This window comes from Chiloscyllium punctatum, chromosome 27 (assembly GCF_047496795.1).
Source record: "Chiloscyllium punctatum isolate Juve2018m chromosome 27, sChiPun1.3, whole genome shotgun sequence".
Taxonomy (NCBI): domain Eukaryota; kingdom Metazoa; phylum Chordata; class Chondrichthyes; order Orectolobiformes; family Hemiscylliidae; genus Chiloscyllium; species Chiloscyllium punctatum.
In genome coordinates this window covers 23,057,445-23,081,360 of record NC_092765.1, presented here as the reverse complement: position 1 = coordinate 23,081,360, position 23,916 = coordinate 23,057,445, and the positions used below count along the sequence as shown (strand labels likewise).

Genomic DNA, 23,916 nt, shown 5'->3' with positions numbered 1-23,916 from the left:
TCCCTAAAATATACTGCACAACATTAATTTGTAGTTGTTCATTTTTCCCTCTGATCCCATTATTTTCTCCTCTCCCACACCAACCCCTCTGAGGGATTCTGATGCCAATATACATCCATCAATTTAAGAGTTTAGAACACAACAGCAATTTAACTGCTGAGCTGTACTAGTCTCCCTATACGTACACTATGCAATATTGATAAGTTAGGACTAGACAGTCTCTCTCTCTCTCTCTCTCTCCCAAAAGGCACCCAGATCAAAATCCTTGCCAAGCCTCTCAAATCAAAATGCGTTTCAATATTCAAGTTTGAATTCAACCAAAAACTTCACATAGTAACTTCTGCAATTTTAAAAAAATATGCAGTTTGTTAAGTTATGAAAAAAAATGCAAACCATATTTATCATCTTGCTATAGAGTTTGCAAGTACCCTACAGTTAGATAACCAGTCTCATAGCCATTTCTGCTGCTGGCTAAGAGCAACAATCAAGATGCTGGGAACTTTGGTCAAGCTAGTTTCAACTCTGACTTCGGTTTAAACTGCAGCCAAGACATAGTGTGACCTACGATTTCCTGTGTTGACCAAATAGGGGAGGTGTCATGGCAGTCTGCTAGACATACTGGCACCGTTATGACCTTGTGTGGAGCATGGCATATGACTGTCTACTACTTTGTAGAAACATTTGGGAATTGTTTATCATTTAACTTCATTGGCTGGAATTAGATTTGGTCAATTCATTGGCTAAGTACCAGAGAAGTTTATGAAAAGTGAGCATGAGATAAAAGTTACCAGCACAAAGGATTTTGCAGGAGCGAACAGAGGTCAATATTTGAGAAGCATGTGCCCTAAAGTTACCTTCAGAGACAAAGGATCAAGAGGCAGAATCTACACCGAAAGCGGAAGTTGGCCACTTCACTCAAATATAGGTTATATTTGTTTCAAGCCAAATTTATTGAATTAAAAGTTTGCGTTACATGTGAATTAAGTTGTCAGATGAAGTGAATTCAAGTTGAAGTTACACTAGAAGAAATAAGTAAATGTTTAATGAGGGCGAAATGGTGGTTCAGAGGTTAGCACTGCTGCCTCACAGCATCTGCAACCCTGGTTTGATTCCATCCTCAAGCATATGTGCAGTTTGCACATTCTCCCCGTATCTGCATGGTTTTCCACCAGGTGCTCTGGTTTCCTTCCCACACTCCAAAGATGTGCAGGCTAGGTGGGATTGACCATGCTAAATGCAAGGTTACAGGAACAAGTCAAGGGGGAAGTCTGGGTGGGATGCTCTTCAGAGAGAGTTGGTGTTGACTCATTGGGCTGAATGGTGTGCTTCTGCACTAAAGGGAAGGTTTGAGTCTAAGTTTGATATTGAATAATCGGTATCTAAAAAGTTAAATAATGAAAGGATTTGTTTCATAAAAGTCGGAGTTGACTCCCTGTCTTTTATACGTCACAGAGGGCAAGAACACCTGGGAAAAGGCCAAAATATTCTTTTCTGGTAAGAAATCTTTAATCACCTTCTCGGATTATGAAGATAGGCTGAGATTGAGATTACAGGGAACATCAACAGTTCATGATGGTGAGGATACCACTCACAGATGAAACAAAAGCAGAAATCCTAGCTGTATATTGATTTTGATTTTCAATTTTTCACAATCAAGTCAAGACAAAATTAATCCACAGGACATTTGTTTAAAAAGGTGATGACACTGCTCAGTTTTGCATTTTAAGCATCTGTTGCGAAATCGTTGATCTTACTGTTTATGTGACAAATGGTATACCGCAATGTATAAGAATGTAAGGAAGCCTCCTTTCTTGTACAGCCTATCTTGAGCTATATTCTGCAAAGTGCCAAGCAATGACCATTTCCAACAAGAAAGAATCAAACCATTGGCCCTTAAGATTCACTGGCATTATCATCACTGAATTCCCCACAAACATCTTGGGGGTTACCATTGAACTGGACTAGCGATTGAAGTAGCAAACATTCAAAAGCAGCGATGTGTACTAACCTACAAGATGCAGTTCAGAAATTCAGCAAAGATCCAAAGACCTCTTCCAAGCCCTCAATCATCATCATCTAGGAGGGCAAAAGTCAACAGATGCATGAGAACACCATCACTTACAAGCTCCCCTCCAATTCACACACCACTCTGATTTGGAAAGATATAATCACTGTTCTTTCAGTGTCACTGGTTCAAAATTCCCGAAAGTCCCTCCCTCGTGGGATTATGGGTCTACCTACAAAAACAGGCTATAGTGATTCAAGACCATCACCTTCTCGAAGGAAACTAGAAATGAGCAAAAAATGCCCAACTAGCAACACCCATATTCCAAAAGTTACATTTTTTATATAAAGGATAGAACAAAGCCTTTGTCTTATTTCGACCTATAAATCATCTGTATCAGTGTTGCTCGAAATACAACAATATTTAACATATGGCCTGTCTCCACAGTGTGGAGATTCTATGATAACAGAACAGTCAGATATTAACAGAAATTTAACATAATAGAACAGTCATTCATCCAACTGTCATGTTATTAAGCAGAAAAGAAAAACGTCTGATCAAATTCTATAATGCTAAAGCAATTAAATCAATAATTCACACGATTTTAAATTTCATTCAATCAGGTGAGAGTTCATGGATGTGTAATGGCTGTTTAGTTCAGTGCTTGCAATATGCACATTCACTAATAATGAAACCAGTAGAGGAATCTGCTCTAACTTGTCCACCACGAGCTCTTGCAGCGTAAAGCTATTTGCATAAAACAAACTTGGAAAAGAGATTTTTTTAAAATATATTTTAAAAATTGAGATGTATTTAGTGATTCACCATTCCAAAATTCTTGGCAAACACAATTATACTAAAACAGATTCAATACATAAAGAGAAAAGTTGCTGGGAAATTTCAGCAGCTCTGGTAGCATTTGTGAAGAGTAAGCAGAGTTGATGTTTTGGTCCACTGATCCTTCACTACCTTCATCCACAAATGTTGCCACAGTTGCTGAGTTTTTCTAACAATTTCCGTTTTCCTGCAGCGACAGTTCTTTGGCTTTTTAAATTTAGCTTTTATGTATAACCTGAATACTAGATTCTAGTTTAAAGCCAACCAACCAAAAAGAAGTCAAAGTTGCCAATTCCGTGACCTTTACTTGGTTTGAAATTATGTAACATGGCAAGCCCAAGCAGATTATTATTTTTTTTTTAAATTCCACTTTGCATTCAGGTTATCACATTTACACAAAATTTTCCAAAATACTTCCTGCTTATTAGAAAATTTCAATTTATTTTCAAACTCCAGACCAATACTAAAGTATTTCATTGCTGCACAGCTTATGCTCTCTTAAAACAATAGAGTACAAATGTAGAGCAATAATTAATCACTACATAATTCCAAACGCAGTATACGGTTCAGAAAGTTGCAGCACATAATTAAGGTGGTTTATGGAATACTATCCTTTATGGAGAGGAACTGAACCTAAAAGTCAGGTTGTTATGGTTCAGTTGTACAAGACATTTGTGAGATCATACCAGTGATTATTATGTGCAGTTTTGGTCTCCTTATATGAAGTAGACTGGACACAACAGACAAATGGAAACAGATGCATTTTTGAATTATGAATTCCTGTAACCATAAGGATATCTGAAGTATGCTCGTGACGTATAGTGTTCCCTTCCTCGTGCACTACCATCAAGAAATCTCAAGGTGACCTACTATAATTTAGCAGATTAGAAAAAAAAGATAATTTTCTCATCTTCCCCCAATTTTCACATTGTCTTGATAGATGACAAGTACCTATGATAGGAAAGAAAAAATTGGGGAGTGGGGGAAAACAGCAGGAAAGAGAAAAAAAAATGTAAACAATTGTACTCTAAAGTTACTGCTGGAAAGTTTCCAAGTGCTGTTTTCAGACTTTCTAGAAAGGAAATCGAAATAAGTGGATTCATGAATAGATTTGATCCACGAGAGCCTATTAATGTTTGTTTAGTGATTGCAATCCCAACATGCAGAGCGTTAGCCTTATATACTTAAGTTGTTCGTTCTCTCAAGTTCTTATTAGCCAGGTTTGCATAAATAGGTACTCAAGCTCCTTAAGCCTACTCAAAATTGCCTCTTAATCCAGTTGAGCCCTCTAATGAAATTAAGTGAACTATTCTGACCAATAAGGGTGGCTCTCATCACAGTTGTGCTAATGCAGACTCTTAGCAATCCAACAATTTTGGAATGAGTAAAGACAATTCAATCTGACTGATCTGCAATGAACTGCTATTATTATTTAGGGGGCAACCTGAGATTTCTTTTGTTATGGTAAAGAAATTAGGTTCAGAAATCACAAATGTTATGAAGGGGCATACTTGTGTAAGGTTCTTGGGATTTTTATTAGAATTTTATGAAATCAATGTCACAGTTTAATGAATACAAGTACACAGTATAGGATGCAAAAGGTTAATCTCTTTAATTTATGATAAAATATCACTGAATAATTTGATTGATTCAAGAAGGCATCAGTGCAGAATCATCCATTCTATCAGAGACAAAAGATTTGTCACAGTCATACAAGTGGATTAGGAGCAGTTTGATAGAATGGAGTAAAACAAAAACAATTGATACACAGACTCCGGTTTAATGTTTATGGCAAGATTTCTCATTTTCATACTCAACATTTTCACGAAACTGTTTTCGGAATTGTGGAGCAACTTTTATATCCATTCCTATTCTGATGTGCTACATAAAACACTGAGGAGGGTGAAACGTTGAAACGATTGAACATGTACATTTGCAAATCATGTAAAAATACAACAAATGTCCCCTTTAGTAGGATTAATGTCAAGCTTTTCATTTAATATTCCCAAATATGTAATCATACACAGCAAGGGCAACCTCAAATCAAACAAACTTTCAAATTTGGGACACTCCCGTTCAAAATTAGTTTAAATAATACTTGAAATAATGGCTTCCTTTATAAAACAAAAATGCATCTATTCAGCTAGCCAATAATTTTATTTTTTCTCCCTGTAATGTTTTGAGACAAATCAATGAATTCAGATATAGTCTTCAAATCATCAGCATGAAATGATCTCCAATATAATCTATACAAGTTTAGTTTTGATCAGTTTCTCCATCACTTCCTCATCTTCATAAAGTTGTACAAACCTCAGCCAATTTTACAATAGGGTTACAATTAGGGCTTCACATGAATCAGGGAAGGGAGCATGTGGGTCATTCATCACGAGATCCATTATTGCCCATCCTCTCCCAGTTCATATTTACTGCTCGTCTGTGAACAATCAGTTGCATCAGATTTGATTTATCCTACCTCCCCTCCCACCCCTGAGCGTGCCAGGAAGGCAGTAAATCAAATTGTAGTATGACCAAAACCATTATCCAGATTGAGATTAGTTAAGCACAGATCAGAAACCAAATCTTTTATATACAAACCTACCCCATCAAATCCCTTAATAATATTGAACGCCACAATTACATCACATAGACTTAGAACACTAAGCTCTGGTAGTATGCTGAATTTCAATCATAGAACAATTTGCATGGGCCTGACCATCTGTAGTGGGAAAGGGTTAAAAACTTCAAATCATTTTATCAAAGCAATATCAAACTTGTGACTAAATTGTAGAATATTTTGAAATGTTTGTGTGTTTTGATGGTATCAATATGCATTGGAAATTTTGAATTGCAGCCATGATAGTAATTGAGCACCTGGTTGCACAGTTGACTCCTCCTCCCTCCCTGGCCCCCTTCCCCGAACATAAATGGTCTAAGTTTAACTAGTATCTAGCATTTCTAAAAACATATTCATTTCCACGTGACCTAGTCATCTCTGCAAACAAATAAGAGATCATCCCTCCAAGGCACAGAGCATGGCCAGATGTCCCATCGGCTGAGAAAACACTGGACAGAGTTGCTGCAATGATTTACTGTATCAAAAACACGTGAGGACACAGCAGTACAGTCACCATGGAAACAACAAAAAGTGAGCATAAAGCCTAAGTCTATATGATCCAAAGTATTTCAAATGTTACTTGGCTTGTATTCACAAACACAACAAAACTTCACAGTTAATGCCAACACAAAGGATACTGTGATTTGTTGGAAATCCATTCAACCCAATCTCAGAAATCCACCACAGTAGAAATTAGATCTCATTGTGCTAGTTTTATTGGATGCAACAAGACAATTTTGAGGACCAACATCCTACTTCCCACCACCAAAAGAATCAAATCAGAGACCAAAACTGGGTCACACCAGTTTTCTGAAGCCCCAAGCAACCATTTAAAATAGATATTAGTCTTTTACATTTTGAAATCAGAGGTAATATCTGTTTGTTCCCTTCACCAAAAGTGGCTTGCAGCAGATGAGATGAGTTAAGCCTGATCCACCCAATTCCTTCAAATCATAGACAGGTCTGCCCTGATCTCTCTCCTAGATTCATTTCGCTCTGAGCACTGTGCCAAGGTGAGCCAGGGCAACCCAAACTTCAAAGCAGCAAGAGCAGCCTCTTAAAGCAAGCCCACATTATTTAGATGAGACCTCTAGTTCAACTCAGGCTTCCCAGTTCAGGCAGGCTAATCTCATGCCCAAAAACGAGCACCATTGTACTTTCACTTCAGAGCAACTCAACCTATTTTATCCAACAATGCAAAACAGTTCCCTTTACTATTGTAAACATCACAATTGCATGGCCCTATAGGCCAGCAACTACTCATTAAAACTAGTCAAGAAGAGTAGTCTTCAATAATTACTTGGCAATTTTTACAGGCAAGTCACACTACCACTCATTCTATTTAACTTCATTCCCTCTAAGAAATTTCCTGCACGAACCAAAAAAGCCTACAATCTCCTTGGCCTCTCCCCACTCTGTTAGGGTCAGATACTCAGAAAAGCATAGAAAAACATCTGTTCCATTAGATCCAGACAGGTTACACCTATCAGAAAATGGTTGAGCAGGCTGGGACTTGTAGAAAAAGATAGGCTAAAACAAGTGATGACTGGCTTGATGGAGGCCTTTAAAATTATCAAAGGGTTTGAACAGGCTTTCAATAGCAGATACTGGAAAAACTTAGTGGAGAAAAATAGAGTTAAATGTTTTGAGTCAAGTATTACACTTCTTCACAACTCCAATAAGCCAAGTATTTTGCTTTTATTTAACATGATAGATCTTTCCAGTCAAGGAGTCGACCCAAACTGGAAGTCACACACTTAATACATTCACTTATGAATCCAATAGGGAAAAAGGAAAAATTATCTTGGCCAGAGTTGCTCAAATGATAAGCTTGCTATCACAATAATTAGTTGAACAAAATAGGGAAAAGATGCTTTAAAGGCAAAATACATAAAGGCACAAGGGAGATGGTAATACAGGATTGTGTTGAAATGATTCAGGAAGCAGCTCACATGGAGCATGAACACACAGAAGCTGGTGTGAATAGAATGAACACAGAAACAAGTGATCCACTCATTTTATTGTGATCTCACTCCAAATGGCAAGGCTGAGGTAGTTAAAGCACAAAGGGGAATTTCAGGATGAAGCACTCTGTGGATACAAGTAAATGCAAGCACTATATTACCCAGCAGAACAAAAATGTAAACATGCGTTGCAAAATGGATGAATAACTAATAACACTGGAAAAGTTGTACCAAGTGCACTTAGAGGGGCTGAGGGCCAGAGGATAATTTAATTTTTGCTAAATTGAAATTTTTAGCATATATAATAGAAAGAACTGCATTTTAAAAAAAAACAAAATAGGGTAATGATTGTTGACAATTTGATTGAGGCAATTAGCAGTAGAAGCTATCCTGAAAGACTTGGGTTGATCTTACACTGGCCTTAAAACATCAGCTTCCAGAACATTTATAATTTTGCAAAATCAAGTTGACATCATTCAAAACTTGGCTCTGGATGCAAGTTTGCTCACTGAGCTGGAAGGTTCATTTTTCAGATGTTTCATCGCTATACAAGGTAACATCAGTGAACCTCTGGTGAAGCACTGCTGTTATGGCCTGCTTTCTATTTAAGTGTTTAGATTTCCTTGGGTTGATGTCATCATTTCTTGTGTTGGTGATGTCATTTCCTGTTCTTTTCTCAGAAAGTGATAGATGGGATCCAAATCAATGTGTTTGTTGATAGAGTTCCAGTTGGAATGCCATTCTTCTGGGAATTCTCATCCGTGTCTTTGTTTGGCTTATCCTAGTATGGATGTGTTGTCCCAGTCAAAGTGGTGTCCTTCCTCATTTATACGAAAGGATATTTGTGATAGGTGGTCATGTCTTTTTGTGGCGAGTTGATGTTCATGTATCCTGGTGGCTAGTTTTCTTTGTGTGTGTCCAATATAGTGTTTGTTACAGTTCTTGCAAGGTATTTTGTAAATGGTGTTGGTTTTGCTTGTTGTCTGTATAGAGTCTTTCAGGTTCAGGAACAGGAAATGACATTACCATAGAGAATGACATCACCAACCCAAGGAAACCTAAACACAGAGAGCAAGCCATAACATCAGTGCTTCACCAGAGGCTCACTGATGATGTTACCCAGTATGATGACAAAACATCTGAAAATGAACCTTCCAGCTCAGTGAGCAAACTTACATCTAGAACCTCAACCGGAACTACAAATCTTCTCAAAACTCCATTTACACATCACTCCTGTACTCCCCAACCCTACAAATCAAACTGAAGTTTAACAACAGCTTAGTTTTAATTTTGATATCCTCAATTTCAAAATCCTCTGTTGCATTGCCCCCTCGAATCTGTAATCTCCTCTAAGTCCACAGTCATCCAATACATCTGTATCCATCTAACTCCAGCCTCTTCAAAATCCCCGCGTTTAATTGCTCCACCACTAGTGGTTATGCTTTCAGCTGCCTGGGCCTTAAGCTTTCCATCTCTCTGCCTATTTTTCGATCTTAAGGCACTGAAAAACTCCACCCAACTAAGCTTTTCACTACCTGAGCAAATGTCTCAAGGTAAATTTTGCTTTACCTGGTTCCTGCAAAGGATCATGGAATACTTTGTGTTAAAATGGTGCTATAAACAGACAAGTCTGTGTTATTGAAAGAAGGGTACTATCAATAATCTTTGTACACTCGCTCACTCAGTCAAACAAAAACGCAAGAATCATAAATTAGCTTTCATCTCCTCCACCTTTCATCTAAGTTCCAAAATCAACTTGGAAGATTCTTAGGTGGTGAAAAGTACCCAAATAATTCAGCAGATAAATGCAACCTACCTTCCCTCAGAGTCATATGATACTCGACACTTTTTTAAAAAGTGGCTCTGTCCAAACTTTTATGCTGCAAGATTAGACTCTTGCCATCCTTATACTGACTGGGCCCAATCTGTGAAAGGTAGAAATTGGATAAAAAAATTGCTAGTGAATCAAAGAAGTCATTACTCTGATATATTTTGTTTTCATTCTATTTGATTTCTCTTTCTTCCATTCCTTCGTATACTACCCTTGTCAACTGATGTTTTATCCTCAGCATGAACTTTCTGACAGCTCACCCATGTGTTTGCACTCTGTATGACAGTGTTTGCATATTAAGAACTGCCTCTAATTGACAATACAGGCATTATGGATGCTTTTTATTTAAAAAAAACGGCTTGTAACAAAGCAATGCAAAATTCACAAAAAAGGTGTACAGCTAAGAGTGTCAGTGATAATAGCACAGCTTTAGTGTCAGTGATGGACTTGTTGATAATATTAGCTCTTGCATCTTCAATTATGAAAGGATGATGACAAACATGTTCCCACATTCTCTCTGCAGCAGCTGGTAGTTTATGATAGTTACTCTCCAAGGGCTCAACTTCTAGAGTTACATATTAAATTCCAAAATTGTTTGAAGTCATATAAATGCAATTTCCATGGATGCAGTTCATCTGAATTTTAAAATGTTTGCAGTGCAATTACTGAGATACTGGTTGTATGTAGACAGCAATTACTCCTGAAAAAATACATTTCAGTCACTATGATAACTCCTTGGCACTATACCTGAAGAATAACAATGGCAAAAAAAGTAAATCCTTTTAATGCAGCAGTGTTTGTTACTCTGCATTGACATTGCAGAGTTGCATAATAGTCTTTCCCTCATCTGAGAGATGTCCCCCTCGTGCTATCATTTGTCATTTTCAAAATCTCATTCTCTCAGTTCCTTTAAAATCCTGCAAAACTCACTAAGTTATTTATTTTCACTCGCTGATGTTAACCTCTCATTTCTGAGCCTTTGTCATCTCCACATTCCTGTTTGTCTTCACTTTTTTTTTTACATTTTCTGTACTTCTCCTGGCTTCCTCTCAATTTTCTGTCTCTTCAAAATCTCAAACGTACTTGAACTATTTCCTCGGATATACTTTTTAAACTGTATAGCTGTGCTTTTCCTATTTCCTGGTACTCACAAATACCTGTTTGATTGAGGTCACCCGATATGGTCTTGCCATGCAAGCAACAATTAGCAACATCCCCTGACAGTGGGGAGTTTGGGGCATTTGATGGCCACAGGATAGTTGACAGCAATGGTGAATGTAAAGTTCTGGAGGAGGATATTTGAATGAGGAGTGGAACTGGTTGGGAGACTGGAATCTAACCATGGTGCAAGACCTTCCGGATTTGCTAAAGCACAGACTCTGGATCAAGGAACATTGTGGAAATGAAGCAAATGGTGCCATTAGTGATGTTTAGCACAAAAGCAAAAAAAAGAGGCTGTGGTGCTAATGTCAAAAACACAGACACGCAGAGCAGAGATGTACACAAAGAAAACAGCAAGGATGGTATTAATGGGGTTGTTCTTAATAAAAAGGCAAATATGTAGCTGGTTTAGTTCAGTTGTCACATATTGGATCAACTATCAATATTACTACAAATTGCGCTCGGTTCAGTTTTTATTCAGAAACTCATTTCCTACATTTCAATACTGACTACTTTTGCAAAGTGCCTCATTTGATTGAATGCATTGGTGCACCCGGGGGCTGTGAAAAATGCTGTATAATTAAAATCTGTCTTTCAATTAACCAACTGCTGGAGGTATAGATGTATACATGGGCTTGGTTCCAAGACAGGCCAAACACAGACAGCAGGTTTAACCAGGAGGACAATGACAATGAGCAGATTCTCTCAATTGCTGGCCCTATGGTCAGATACACAGCTGTCTCAGGTGCACCTATTCATCTGAAACACAAAACGCTACATTGACCTCAAGGTCAATTATGAAAAGTAAACATTATTGTTCAGTACTGGAGATCTAGTCATCTCTACTCCCCTCTGAGGCGAACTTGCTCCTTAGTAACTTGCCACTCCAAGTCCCAGAGCAGTAGTGGGAGGGAGTAAAGCCAAAGTATTCAAGGTCAGTGTGGTGAGAGCAGAAGGTCAACACTTGGGAGGTGCTAGTAGGAGGGGAGGATTGAGCAGAAGGTCACAGCTGGAAGGAATTAGCTGGCAAGCTTGGATCAGAGTGCAGGCAGGCTGCATTCCTCTTTTAAAAAGTTCGTGCCGGGTGGTTCGAGCAGCGAATTTAACATTTTTAATTTATGAACAAAAAGTTTCTTTATTGGGAAAGAGATGAGAAAGGGGGCGAGACCAGCAGTTAATGGAGGACACCTGGAGTTCTAACAGATGTCAGAAACAACAATAGGGCTGAGAAGAGAAAACAAAAAATTGACAGCAATCGCCATTACCCAAAGAAAGCAAAATCAGTGAGTAACCATAGTGTCACAGATCATGGTGGCTCAGTGGTTAGCATTGTTGCCTCACAGCACCAGGGACGTGGGTTTGATTCCAACAGTGTTGGCGTGGGCTTCTGCCAGGTACTCCAGTTTCCTCCCACAGTCCAAAGATGTACAGGTTAGGTAAACTGGCCGTGCTAAATTGCCCACTGTGTTCAGGAATGTGTAGGCTAGGTGCTTTAGTCAGGGGAAATGTAGAGCAATAGAGTAGGGGAATGGGTCTGGGTGGGATACTCTTCAGAGGGTTGGTGTGGACTTGTTGAGCCAAATGGCTTGTTTCTGCATTGGAGGGATTCCATGATTCTGTCGGGATTCAATGACTGCATGGTTCCCCAGAGATCAATCAGATCACTGGAAGGCAACAGTTAGATGACCACAAGAGTACAAGTCAAACAATGTATTTAGTTACAAGTTTTGGCTATCAGGGAATGACAAACTCATGTCAAGACCATTATAGAAAGAGGGTAGAAAGCATGTTCAGTTTAAGAACTAACAGTTGCACAAAACATGTTTAAGATAGATTTTCCTAATACAATTTTAATATTTTAAAATACACCCCCTCAAAGCATAAATTAGAATTGTTTTCATACATTTGACATATCTCCTTTCATTGCTTAGAAGGATCAAAATACCAATAGCTCAGCACATCAATGACTTTCACAATCTTTGACACAATTGTTCCTACATTGAAAGCGGTTTTCATTCTAGCTGTAGAATTGCACAGAGATCAGAGCTAGTTTCCTCTGGGAATTCTGTACTTCATTTGAAGGTTGTTTCAGATATGCCTAGATATGGCTCTCTGTTTCAGAGCACACAGATGATGGTTATAAAAGGTACACTATAACTGAACATGCATACATTTGCCTGCATGTCTCCTTTGGTTGTCAACTCTGGTAGCTTCATCACTTGATCTTTTCTGACCCCAGTCTCACATTCCTGGTCGCCCTATATTCATCAATCTTCACAACACACCTTTCCATGCCACTTAGTAAACAAACATGCTTTCAATAGCTCATTGGTTCACATTTGGCTATTAGCTTTATTATCCCATCTCTAATTATTTTGTTACTAAATTTTCAAAGAAAGGTTACTTTTTTATTCCTAGTACATCAGTGGCTCTTTGTCCATTTTCAATACCTAGAGACTCCAGGGCAATCGTGGAGGGATGTTAACCCTAATGCCACGTTCGATTACGTTCTTTTACCAATCTCCACAAAAAGAGGGATGCACCTGTATCAGTGACACTTTTAAATATTCCAAGGGAAACAGGCAAAGTTTATGGTTAACACATATTTTAAAAGGTGGCTACTTCACTCTATAGCCATGATTTGGAGATGCCGGTGTTGGACTGGGGTGTACAAAGTTAAAAATCACACAACACCAGGTTATAGTCCACTGCTCCGAAAGCTAGTGTGCTTCCAATTAAACCTGTTGGACTATAACCTGGTATTGTGAGATTTTTCACTTTATGGCAAAACAGATAATTAGTAAAGAACTCAGTTAGCAAAGAAGCAGTGCATTGGGTGGGGAAACTCTGCAACTATAGGTAGCAAGTACAAAGGAATCAGGCTACTTGAAGAACAATGACCCTCAACCTTAAAGGGTGGGGCTCTACCTTTGATACAGAGGGTTTGTCAAGAACAATTCAGAGGTAGCCCAGCAGTGCTGAGGCAAGGCTCAATTTACATATTTCTCAGGACTTAACTGAGCCAAGGATAGGAGAAAGTGAGGACTGCAGATGCTGGAGATCAGAGCTGAAAAAAGTGTTGCTGGAAAAGCGAAGGGCTTATGCCCGAAACGTCGATTCTCCTGAGCCAAGGATAGCATAGCTCACATCCTTCAAGCATTACCCTACAGTCATAAAAATTGAAAACAAATTAATCTTACACCAGTTACTGCAAACCTTTTTTTTGACAAATTTGTTGTAAAAATACAGGACATGGGAAAAGAGGGAGTACATGATTGACAGTTACGAATCAAACATTTGGGGTGAAGAGCCGATACACTTTTTCAAATGAAGTGGGAAGACAGTGCATCTCGAGGATGAGCCTGTCAACAGTGAACAGCAGCAGAGAGGAGGCGGAAAAGTAAGAGGCAAGCGGTAATGTGAGAAAACCTCCAGGAAAATGACTAACCGGAGTCAACAACCCTGTAGTACAGGTATCCATGAGAAAGTGTATATGTAGGAGAAGGCATACATCAGGGAGAAAAATTAAGCGAACAGGCCACTGGATTCTAAATGGGAAGACTAAGTTTCAGGGTTAAAAGACCTCAAAATTCTAGTTGCTGCTACAAAATCCAGTGACAGTAATCTAGAAAGATAGTTATTTCAGAAAAGTAATATTTATAATCAATCCAATTAGAGACATTATGAAGTGCCTCCAGGGCAGGTGCAATTTGACCCAAACTTAGTGACACTAATCATTGTACCACAAGACCCTAATCAAGGTCATCTGTGCCAGCATCTCCAATTCACATCTGTACACAGGCATTCGTTCCCACTGATTATCAAGACCGAGTAAAATGCCAATATTTTAAATGCCAGCACACTCAGTCTGGGAGCAAGATATATATTTAACATCACTGCATTTAGCCAAAAAACAGATTTTTGATCATTATAGAAAATGTAATGTTATCTCACTTACCATGTCCCAAGTCAATTAGCTCATAATAGAATACCACAGAAATGCACAGGAGGTTTTTTTTTCCCCTCGAAGATGATGAGTCAATAGTTGAGAGGTACAAAGTGCTCGAGAAACTCAGCAGGTTTTTCCAGCAGCTACAGATAAAAAGGTCCAAGGACCCTTCAAAGCACTTTCCAGGTAATGCAGTGTTATACCTGCACTTCTTTCATTCTGATTTACTGTATTCACTGCCAGGAGTATGCTCTACTGTACATTGGTGAGAACAAATGTAGATTGCAGGACTGCTTTGTGCAACACCTCTGCTCTTTCTTCAGAAATGACACCAAACCTTCCAGTTGCTGTTATTTTAACCATTTCGAACTTCTGCCAACATTTCTGTCCTAAGCCTACTCCTGTGTTCCAGTGAGGCCCAATGCAAGCTGGAGGATCAGCCCCTAAATTTCCACTTCGGCATTTTACAGCCTACAGGAGTCAACATTAAATTCAGACCATGATTCTGCCCTTCATTTTGCATCCCTCCCCTACCCCATTGCTACCCGTTATCGATTATCAACACCGACCATTAACACTTCATCTTCATTTATTCCCGTACTCTACTACCATTTGCGTAGACATTGCCTTTTGTTTATGCACCCTTATCTGCTCCTTTTGCTCTTGCACCTCACTTTTCCATCACATAAATGCCATAATTTTTCCAGCCCCTTCAATTCTGAAAAAAAAAGCCACATTGGACTCAAAATGTTAACTCAGTTTTTTTTTTCCTCCAGAGAGGCTGCCAAACTTCTACCATTTCTCAAGCACTTAGTTTGTATTTCAGATCTCCAGATCCCAGTACTTTGCTTTTACTTCAGAGCTAAATCCTTCCTCAGAAATCATATCCAACATTTTGGATCCTTCTGTCAAATTTCAGCCACTTATTTAGAGAGAAGCAAAATTAAAAATGTTTCAGATTAACGTTCTTTCATCAACTCATCAAGACAGAACATTAACTGTTTCTCTCTGTTGCCAAACCTGTTGAGTATTTCAAAGTGTTTCTCAGTTACATTTCAAAATTCAGGTAATGTTTGCCCATGTACTGTTTTCTTTTAAACTTTAATTTGCACATTACAGGAAAAAAACATTTTGCTGAATGTTTGACAAAAAGCTTCATCAGGATAATTTGCAAGAGTAGCAAATGTGGGGGAAAAAAAGAAACATTTTTATATTGCATTAGAAGGGAGGAGCTGGATTGGTTGCAAAGTAGCCTCGAGTTGGTTGAGGTGTTGCCATGGAGTATGCATCAATTGGATCGGAGGCAGATTGAAGTCGCAGCCTCTCCAATAAACTGACAGCCATTCAGCTCTCAGTGCCATCAACAGGATTTGATCCTGTCTTAGCTTTCATTAGGCACAGGCTATAAAAATCTGCAGATGAGCAAGGTTTAAACAGAAGCTGAATTCCCAATAGATCTTTTAAAATCTTATTAAAATCTGTAACTTCCTGTCAAAAGCAAATTAATCCTTCCGGAATGTTATTTATGTCATTTTTTAAAAAGACAGCGCTCCAAAAGAAATGCAGCTAAACTAACAAGACAGATAATCAAAGGCAAAGGCAATCTGGGCATGTCTCCAAAGGCATTGCTAAAAATAAAAAAGGAAGAATTTTCACAATTGATGCTCTTCAACCAAAACCTCCAAAGAAAATAAATCCTTGCACCTTTGCTGTTTAAATTCAGTTTAGGCATGCATAAACTTAAAAATATCTCCTTTGGGAACTCTTGTGGTATCGTGGTAGTGTCCCTACCTCTTGACTAGAAGATTCAGGTTCAAGACAAAGGTATGTCATAACATCTAACTAAATTGTAGAAAATATTTATAATTATTCTCAGTCAAACTGCTTTTGTATCTCATTTCTTAAGGTTACACACGTAGAGTGTTGGGAATTTGTGTTGCTCAAGATGTAATTAAGCTTTTACCCCACATTTTATAACACGACAGCCCTTTAATGGAAGTGCTAATTTTCCTGGGCCTGTGCCAGTGATTTTATTCAAACTTATTTCATGGTGAAATGTGTACACTGCAAACTGGAATGCAGTGTATTCTCAGAAAGTGGTAGGAACATTATTAATGTGAGAGGTGTCCATGTTACACATGTAGGAAAGACTAGCACACTGGGTACGGGATTACACAACACCAGGTTCTAGTCCAACAGGTTTAATTGGAAGCACACTAGCTTTTGGAGCGTCGCTCCTTCATGTGATGAGGTAGCGACACTCAAAGCTAGTGTGCTTCCAATTCAACCTGTTGGACTATAAACTGGTGTGAGATTTTTAACTTTGTAAACCTCAGTCCAAAACCAGCATCTCCAAATCATGGGTACAGGATGGTTTCTTTGGAAGTTTCAGCAAAAAGCCATAGAAAATTTGCTGAGGAATGGACTGCCAATACAGTCCCAGAAAACGGTGACAACAGGAAATATAAATCAACTCCTGATGACCTTTATGATGTCATGAACTAGATCAAAAGGTTCAGTTCTTCACCCTAGATTCTTTAACAAAGGTTTCTCTGGTATAGCTAATGTTTCGGTTCGGAGGACGGATCACTCAACCCGAAACATTAACTCTGCTTTCTCCCCACAGGTGCTGCCAGACATGCTGAGCTTTTCCAGCAACTTCAGTTTTTGTTTCCGATTTACGGCATTCGCAGTTCTTTCGGTTCTCTCTGGTATGGTATCTGCCCATTTCTGTTGTCACTCGACTAGGATTTATGCATCTATGTTGATTAGATGTGACATTTTAGCAGAGAACAGTGCACTGTGCCAAGGGGATTTTTGCCAAGCAGAAAGTAGAATTTTTAAAAAAGTACTTTTTTTTAAAAAGATACAAAATAAAATCAGGAAGCTATAGATTATGGGCAAGATATGTATTGCAGGACAAGGTGGTCAAAACAAGTTGTTAATTTCCAATTCCTGTAAATTCAAAATGATCATGCTTTTAGACTCAAAATTCAGGAGCTTCATTGATTGTACTTCTTTCTGCTCTCCATGTGACTGGTGGATTGATACGTTATTGTCCAGAACCCCACTGTAGTTTAGCAGTAAATTTAGCATCCTGGGTGCATATTCACGAAGAATTAGTTCCCAACCCTTTATCATTAATGCTATGTAACTGATGGACAAAGATGCATTCAGCAAATTTCTTCAAATGATGACTCATTGTCCCTAAGGCCTTCATAACAAAATGAAATCCTTGGAAGCACAAGTACTGGTGTGACACAAGGACAAAAAGATACAAAAAAAAAAGTGATAAGGATGGAAGTGATACTAAACTGGCTTCCTACGAGAACAGCTCCACAGAAGTAAAAAAAATTGAAGAAAATCTGGATTTGAGCAATGGAGTGAATCTCAAATTTCAGAAATGGATGTGCAATGTATTCAAACAAATTTTAAATGATGCAAGGAGAAGGGCCAGCAACTGATAACAGATGGTCAGGAGACTATCAAATGTAGAGTTATGTTTAATGATACAAAGACAAAATGTGCTGACAGCCGTGAACTCCCCGCTGTTTGTCTAGTTGTCTCTTTCACATGAAAAATAGCCTCCATGAGCGTTCTGTCATTCTGATCAATTGCCTCACAGCCAATGAGGAACTGACCTATCCAAGATTGTCAGGTACAAAAATATGAAAATCTAAACAAGTCAAGTTATACTTTCAAAACAAAGTAGAGCATCAGCAGTAATTCATCATGGCCTGAGCTGTTTTACTGTCCACATGATGGCTGTGCATTGTACATATCAGCACAAGTCAAAATAAATTGCTTCAGTGTAGACATGTCCAATGTCACACACCTCAGTATAAAACTAGAATGGAAGTCAGAAAACAAACTTGTGAGGATGGTGTACTATTATTTTCATTGGGCTTATAATTCAGGGCCCTACTCTAATATACTGGGAGCGATTAATTAATAAAACGTAGAAATGAGGTCTAATCTCAGTGTGACAGCTGTGGAACTGCTACAAATTTAAATAACCCATCTGGTTCATTTTTAAGAGGAGAAAATTGGTCATATTTACCATGGTAAAGCCTGATGATTGTACCACATTCAATGCCAATGCAAGTCCTCAGATACTTTCCAATCAATCAATCTGTTCACAGAGGTTACTAAACCCCATTGGTGTAGGTAGGACTTGAACTCATGCCTCCTGGCTCAGAGATAGAGATTCCTCAGTTATTGAAGCCAGTGTCCATGTGAAAATCTGGATAACATTCAGTTCTGGACCTATAAGTGGCAAATAAAGTTTGTGCCAAACAGATGCCAGGCAATGACCATCTTCAACAATACAGGATCCCCTTGGCATTATCATTGCTTAAACATCACCATCAGCACTTTATAGGGTACCACAGACTACAGCCTGAACTGGATTAGCCATGTCAAAACTGTGACTACAAGAACTAGTCAGAAGCTAGGAATTCTGTGATGTGCAAGTCTCCACCTAACTTGTCCATCATATAAATCCAAGTCAGGAAGGAGATGGAACACTGTCCAGTTGCTATGATGGGTGCAGCTCCAACACTGAAGATGGTCATCACTAGCCATGTCAACATTGCACACTTGATTGATATCTCATCTCTCAACTTAAAGATTCAATCAAAAACAGAAATTGCTGGAGAAACTAAGCAGGTCTGGTAGCATCTGTGGAGAGAAAACAAACAGTCAGAGTTTTGGGTCTTCTGACCATTCATCAAAACTGCATTCTCTCCACAGATGCTGCCAGATCTGCTTAGAATAGAATAGAATCCAGAATAGATTCCCTCCAGTGCGGAAACTGGCCCTTTGACCCAAGTCCATACCGACCCTCTGAAGAGTAACCCACCCAGACCCATTCCTCCACCCTATTATTTACCCCTGACTAATGCATCTAATCTACACATCCCTGATTACTATGGGCAATTTAGCACAGCCAATTCACCGAAACTGCAAATCTTTGGATTTCTCCAGCAAGTTCTGTTTTTGTTTCAAATTTTCAGCATTTAGTTCTGTTTTATTAGAAAGATTCACTCCCTCCACCACCAGTTTAGTGGCAGCAGGTTATACTACATACAAGGTGCACTGCAGCAACTCATGATCTTCATAGAACATAGAACAGTACAGCACAGAACAGGCCCTTCAGCCCACAATGTTGTGCCGACCATTGATCCTCATCTATGCACCCTCAAATTTCTGTGACCATACGCATGTCCAATAGTCTCTTAAATGTCCCCAATGACCTTGCTTCCACAACTGCGGCTGGCAACACATTCCATGCTCTCACAACTCTCTGTGTAAAGAACCCGCATCTGACATCCCCTCTATATTTTCCTCCAACCAGCTTAAAACTATGACCCCTCGTGTTAGTCATTTCTGCCCTGGGAAATAGTGTCTGGCCATCGACTCTTTCTATGCCTCTCACTATCTTGTATACTTCAATTAGGTCCCCTCTCCTCCTCCTTTTCTCCAATGAAAAAAGTCCGAGCTCAGTCAACCTCTCTTCATAAGATAAGCCCTCCCTTCCAGGCAGCATCCTGGTAAACCTCCTCTGAACCCTCTCCAAAGCATCCACATCTTTCCTATAATAGGGCGAACAGAACTGGACGCAGTATTCCAAGTGCGGTCTAACCAAAGTTTAAAAGAGCTGCAACAAGATCTCACGACTCTTAAACTTAATCCCCCTGTAAATGAAAGCCAAAACACCACATGCTTTCTTAACAATCCTGTCAACTTGGGTGGCCATTTTAAGGGATCTATGTACCTGCACACCAAGATCCCTCTGTAACTCCACACTGCCAAGAATCCTATCCTGAATCCTGTACTCAGCTTTCAAGTTCGACCTTCCAAAATGCATCACCTCACATTTATCCAGGTTGAACTCCATCTGCCACCTCTCAGCCCATCTTTGCGTCCTGTCAATGTCCCGTTGCAGTCTACAACAGCCCTCTATACCGTCAACGACACCTCCAACCTTTGTGTCGTCTGCAAACTTGCTGACCCATCCTTCAATCCCCTCATCCAAGTCATTAATAAAAATTACAAACAGTAGAGGCCCAAGGACAGAGCCTGTGGAACACCACTCACCACTGACTTCCAGGCAGAATATTTTCCTTCTACTACCACTTGCTGTCTTCTGTTGGCCAGCCAGTTCTCTATCTAGACAGCTAAGTTCCCCTGTATCCCATTCCTCCTGACCTTTTGAATGAGCCTACCATGGGGAACCTTATCAAATGCTATCAAATTCATGATAGCACCTTCTTTTTTTTCTAGGTGGTTGAGGTCACAGGAGCACTAGATATATGGCAACAAAGTTTCCCTTTGAGCCATTTTGACTTGGAACTGTAATTACTGTTCTTTGGCTATCATTAGGTCAAAATCCTGGAACTCTCCTCCTCATAGCACTGTGGGTTAACTGGTGTCAGATGAATTAGAGCGGTTCAAGGCAATGGCTCATCACTACTTTTTCAACGGCAATTAGAGATGAACAAATGTTGGCCTTGTCAGTGATATCTAAACCCCATACTAGAATAGCAAACAAAAAGGCTAATTCAAATCTTCAAACAAAATGCAATTTAAAATGTACAATGAGGTGAATACTACACAAACCATTGCAGCTACCAAAACCTAAACACAGCAGTAAAAACAGTAAAAAGGACATGTGCACCTGCTATCTACATGGCACTTAATCAGACATCACTTTTTGTTAATGTCTTGAGAGAGAGAGAGAGAGAGAGAGAGAGACACACACACAGACAGAATGCAATCCTCCCCAGTACAAAACTAACAACTGTAACGTCACACTTCTATTAATAGAAGACATTATTCATTTGCTGGTTATGGGATTTACAATCCAACCTCAACTAAGCAGAAATAAGATTTAAAAAGTGGGTCATCCACGTGCTGCCAGATAATTTATCCATCCTTTCCTCACCTGTTCGGTATCTATATTAATTTTTTTAAAAGGCACCTATCTGAAGGCAGTAGACTTTTCCTTTAAACATATTTGTAGGTTGAGGATATTCTTGAAGCCTAACTCAAATTTGAAATTCGACTTGAGCAGAGAAGCCACTGTGGCTAAACAATTTACAAAAAGGGATGAGGCTGTGAAGAGGGGCCTTGAAAGTCAGATTTCTTTTCACTTTTCATCATGGAGCAAGAGGAATAGACCAGCAAGACATTAATAAAACAAACAGTTCTGTAGTTAAGAGAGCCCCAGCCTTTTTGCCGTGACAATGGATAAAGCATCAAAGACAACATGCTACCCAAACATCGGGAGCTAAACTTGGAACCCAAATACCTACACCAACATAAATTCACAAGCACTTCAAAAGGAAGTTTGTTTTCCAGCTTTCTTTGGGTAACACTGTTGCATGCACTCCTTGCCTTTAAGGAAGTTCATCCATTGTATGCAGATACAATCATATAAATGACATGAAATAATTTACCACTACTCTCTATCTTTTTTTCTCACCCCACGCACACCTCCCAGGTCACAGGTTCAGGAGGGGTTTTTGGAGAAATCTTTGCGATTTTGTAGGTGGGCACAGTACACCAGTGATCCATGTTTAAGATAGTAAATAGGATGCCAAATACGTTGACTCTTTCCCCTGGATAGTATTGAACTGTGGGCAATTCCTTTCATTAAAAGGGTCTTGAAAACAAAATTCAGTGGATAATCAAGAAGGGAAATCTCTATTTCTCCCCACCCAAGACCACGTTAAGTTGTCAGGAGTGACCCAGAGCTGCAGGGAAATTCTTGGCTATTAATGACCTCCATTGCCACATACAAGGCAATACTCCTCCAGCTGTGGAAAAGCACAGACTGTTACAGGGATAGAGCCATACACTCTAATCATGACAGATACATTAAACAGTGAACGTGGCAAACCATCACCACGTAGCAAATCTTAGCAGGACTTATACATCTAATGGTAAGGTCCTAGGAAATGTTGCTGAACAAAGAGACCTTGGAGTGCAGGTTTATAGCTCCTTGAAAGTGGAGTTGCAGGTAGATAGGATAGTGAAGGCGGTATTTGGTATGCTTTCCTTTATTGGTCAGTGTATTGAGTACAGGAGTTGGGAGGTCATGTTGCGGCTGTACAGGACATTGGTTAGGCCACTGTTGGAATATTGCGTGCAATTCTGGTCTCCTTTCTATCAGAAAGAGGTTGTAAAACTCAAAAGGGTTCAGAAAAGATTTATAAGGATATTGCCAGGGTTGGAGGATTTGAGCTAAAGGAAGAGGTTGAATAGGCTCGGGCTGTTTTCCCTGGAGCGTCGGAGGCTGAGGGGTGACCTTATGGAGGTTTATAAAATCATGGGGAGCATGGATAGGGTAAACAAACAAGGTCTTTTCCTGGAGGTGGCGGAGTCCAGAACTAGAGGGAATTAGGGTGAGAGGGGAAAGATATAAAAGAGACCTAAGGGGCAACTTTTTCACGCAAAGGGTGATGAGTGAATGGAATGAGCTGCCAGAGGAAGTGGTGAAGACTAGTACAATTGCAATATTTAAAAGGCATCGGGACAGGTATATGATAGGTTTGGAGTGCTATGGGCCGGGTGCTGGCAGGTGGGACTAGATTGATCTGATGGAAACATGCCAATTTCTGAACTAGCAATTCAACAACCACAACAATATAATTGCACTTAAATGACTTAAACAGGTATCCCACCGACAATTAAATCTAGAAATTCTCTCTTCCAGATAATTATTGGAGTTTCAATTAAAAAATCATCGCTTGATGACCAAATCTTATCTTGATTAGTTCAACCTGAATTGGATTCTAGTTAGTTAAATAGCAAAGTGTTTTTGTTGACTGCCACAAATAAATCAGATCGGATTCCCAGTTTTATTCACCCTTTAAAAAGGCATTGGCTGGATTCGGTGGCAACATAAGAAAAATAACTATCCCATGTGATGGCCTGTCCCATGCATTCAGACTATTTGTCACTCTGGGGAAGCGTGCGGGTTCACACCAGAAAATTAGTCCCTCAGGAGAAATTTCTTGTTGCACAACCACCTCACTGCTCGCTTTAAAATACAACTTACTGACTTTCACAATATATGAGAAAGTTAGGGCAATTGGTTCCTGATAAAGCGACTCTTATTTACTGAATGTGCAACCAAACTGGAATTTTCTAGTTCATTGAAACCATCTCAAAAAAAAACCTCACGATCTGCTCGGGATAGCTATTCTCCCAACACAGCTGGATACCAGAAATCATTTTATAGAAATCTCCTCTCCATGCCACATTGAACTGGACTCCTTTTGTTCTTTTAGTACTGCCATGTCTTCCTTTCAATTATATCTGCCCATTGATAAAATTAAATTAAAATTTCAATAGGAATTAAGAAAGCAAAAGGTGAAAACAGACCAAGCGACCCAAAGTCCAGTCCTTTCGCAGTCCGAGCAGAATGGTGAACAGCCTTGTTTTTTTAGTCAACGCTCTTGCTGGGGGTCAGAAACTTGTGGTACACATCCCACTCCTGGATCAGAGCATATAAAATTAAGGCTGATGCACCAATGTAGTGGAAAATGC

General features: G+C 39.3%; 1 protein-coding gene across 3 annotated transcripts in view; it reads right to left on the bottom strand.

The window, feature by feature from the left end:
* The window catches only part of LOC140453542 (cAMP-dependent protein kinase inhibitor alpha-like), a 111,599-nt gene that overhangs the window by 66,364 nt on the left and 21,319 nt on the right, over window positions 1-23,916 (bottom strand). Inside the window, exon 2 of one of the 3 annotated variants that reach the window (XM_072548316.1) lies at window positions 9,237-9,345. The exons of the other annotated variants lie outside the window; for them this stretch is intronic. The gene's annotated coding sequence lies outside the window, so the exon portion shown is untranslated. The remainder of the gene's footprint in view (window positions 1-9,236; window positions 9,346-23,916) is intronic. 3 annotated transcript variants of the gene reach the window in all.